The sequence below is a fragment of the Geospiza fortis genome, unplaced genomic scaffold (genome assembly GCF_000277835.1).
Source record: "Geospiza fortis unplaced genomic scaffold, GeoFor_1.0 scaffold190, whole genome shotgun sequence".
NCBI classification, from domain to species: Eukaryota; Metazoa; Chordata; class Aves; order Passeriformes; family Thraupidae; genus Geospiza; species Geospiza fortis.
Genome location: NW_005054328.1, coordinates 4106081 through 4109557, shown reverse-complemented (window position 1 = coordinate 4109557; position 3477 = coordinate 4106081).

Here is a 3477-nt window from a genome sequence, read left to right as displayed (position 1 = left end):
AAAGGAAGTTCTGGCCATGGAAAACTATTTCTGTAGTTCTCTTTTAAGAGACAATTCTTATTATATATATATATATATTTTCAACACCTCTTGATACTAAAAAGAATATTTTTAGGCTCTCAGTGTTGGCAAACATTACTAACAAGGAGTGATATACGTTCTTCATATCATGGACTGCATTTCCCTCTTTATCTGTCCTGTATAAGGCTAACTTGCATGCACAGGAATATTATTATTATTTAACTGTGGAAACTATTGTTAGCTAACCAAATGCTAACTGTAGTAGTTGTACCTGCTGGATAGGTTGAGAGCTTTTCCTTGACCACCTGCATGGCATAACACAGCCCTCCTGAAGGGTGCAGCCAACTGGGGTAGCAATGCGAAATCAGCAAAATGAAGTCTAAATGTGAGATATGTACTGTGCTAAGAAAATAAGGAAATTTGATTCAAAAATGTAGAATGGCCACAACAAAATCGTCAAAATGAAGCTGGAGCTTAGTAACCAATTCTGTTGCAAAAAAAAAAAAAAGGCAACTTTTACTTTAGTGTCTGTGTGATGAGAATTTTACTTCCTTCCACTTAGAAGTGACAAAGTCTAATCTTGGAAGGCTTCTGCCCACTGGGCTCTTAGAAATGGAGAGACAACTTAGGTAATAGCAAAAATTTAGAAGACAATTTAGGGAATGCTGTACGAAAATACACATTGATATAACTGGATTGCGGCAAGAGGGTAATACACTGCTTCAGCAATCAGACAAGTGAAGTGTAACCAACACTGTAGGTATAGGCACTGTTGATGATTTAGAAGGATCTGTTCAAGTCTAGTCCTCAAACAGTTCTTGTATTAAACATCTCTAATGGACAAAATAATTTCATATTAGGCTAAGCCCAGAGAGTCACAAAAATTTTTTCAGGTGTATTTCTAACCCATTGCAACAGCCATAATCGATAGGTTATTTTCATGTGCACATAATATTTTTATTTTCATGTTCAAGGTATTAAATTCCTACTAAACTCACAAAGCAACTGGAAAAAAAAAGGCACAAAATAATAACTTATCAGAAATAAGTACAAGGATAACTAAGTTGTTTTCTGTGTCATAGTCTTGCTGTGCATGGGTTTAGCACAAGGACGTGGAACATCACATCTCATTCTCAGCAGTGGTCCTTGCAGAACAAGGACACTGCAGTGAGTCATGGCAGCAATGGAGCAGCAGCAACACAGAACTGTGTTTCCTCTGCTTTGTATGTTTAATTGTACTGAATTTCCTCTCACCTGTCTTTTTGTCTTCCTTCATTTTGATAAGGTGGGGAACATTTAGTAATTGTTGGAATGTCCTTGCTTTTTGTAAGTGCGCTTTTGCAGTTTGCAAATTCCGTGTAATCGCTATCTATTAATTTCCATTTGATTGCCCTGTTTTGTTTGTGAAAGTAGAAAGTGAATGATAGTCATAAAAAGATATGCATTTGAAGAGGTTGAAAGATCTGCCAGCAGGTTCTGAGTGCAATGCTCACTATATGAGGGCTGAGCACTGTTCAAGCATAAGTCCCTGACTCCTTTTATCATGATGCTGTAGTCAATAGTAGCAATGATTATGTATTTGGGAAAATAGAGATAAATACCACTGGAATGTGATAATGCCCTTGAAATTGACAGCGCTGAGTGTGGTATATACTTTCTTAATGTTAATTAACCTTGAAATATGTAAATATGTTTCTCAAGGATAAACTTTCCATTAGTCATACTTAGTTTTATATTTCTCCTCCCAAGTCCCACAGCTGGTCTTGAGGGTATAATACTTGGGTACATAGCCTGGTGTTATTCAGTGTATTTGGAAATACATGCAGCTAAAAGTAAGGAATGCACTGCATGATCTTGTAGTTATTTCAAAGTAATTTTTCTCTTCAGTTTTACGGCTGAATAGGTCTGAATGTGTCATCCACCTGGGTCTATTACCCATTTGCTTTCATTGTTTATGCTCTAATGTATGGAGAGGTTTAGGACATGAGAATGAACCTATTCAAGAAGGGGAAGCAAGGTCTGTAGGAGGGCACAAAGAGATGCTGAAAGGTCTGCATTTCCAGCACCATATTTCTGTGGGCTCCCAGTTTATCTCAGTGGTGGTTCAAAGCAGCACCCCTCACAGTGAAAGCCTTCTACTTTGCCTCCAAGGTGTTCTGGCACTGGTCTCGTATGAATATTAGGACTGCCTCTACCTTCCTCTGATGACCCTCCAAAGTTAGAGTATGCTCCCCAAAACTCCTGCATCGGATCCAGCATTCCCAGTGCCTGTGACCTGCCAACAATTTTTACAATTTCTGTGAAATTTTCTCTGATTAAAATCTACCTCAGCTTGTCATGAGTACTTTTATAATCTGTGATATTGAATGAGTGTAGTTTGTTTTCCTATGGCCACAATTTTTGTAAGTACAGAGTAGTAGTGCCTGTGTGCAATTTCTGAGTCATGGTAGTGTTAGCCATTATATTTTGTGAAAATGCTGTCTCTGGACTCATGCTGGCCTGGGAACCCATTTACCCTTAGTCAAGTCATAAAAAGGGTCCCAAAGAACATGTTAAAATTGGATGGAGAAGGCCTCAGTAGAAAAAAATTTTTTCTAGCAAGTTTGGAGAATAAACAAAAAAAAGTTTCTCTTTTTAAAAAAATTTTTGAAAAATATTCACAGCATGGGAGAATGTCTGAACCACTTATGGAAATAGCTTGCTGAGCAATTTGGGACTGCATTAAAGCAAGGATTTGTGGAAGGTTGTAGACCTGTGGTGGTTACTAGTATTCTTCAGTAAGTCTGTAGCATTTTCTCCATCAAAATAATTAAACTGATGCAGGAAAAAAGGAAGGAAATCTCACTTCTGAAATGAACACACTACATACACAAATCATTGTGTGGCACTGAGAGAACAGAAGTGGTTTGAGTAACCAAGTCAAGTTAGATTAATCTGCTCCAAAGCAGCAGATTTCAAGCTGAAGGAAGATCTACTGTCAATGCAGACTAATGGTGATGCTAATGCAACCCAAATTTAGGGCAAAAAAAGTATGCACTGTCCTGAGTAGTATTGATATGGTTTTAATTTCTATTGCAGGTGTGTCATTCACCCTTCTGTGTTCCGGTATAGAGTACACATGGAGTGAACTTTTAAGAAGTCAAATAGTTTGAAAGAAGGGGAAATAAGCCTGCTTACTGAATTGTCTGTGCTGTTTCTCATATTCTGCCTGGGCTTGTTTTGAGTTTGGTGTCATTATCCTGTGCTCAATTATAACTATATAAATCTGAACATTTACAGGATGGAAAAGACAGATACAATACTAAGAATAAATGTAAACTCACAGGACAGATTCTGTGAGTGATGCTCACTGGGTAGGAATTCCCAAAGAATGTTGTGAATTATGTGCATCTGCCTAAATCTGCCTGAACAACCTCACCCTGCCAGGAATATTTTAAACTCTGGGTTTGCTACATT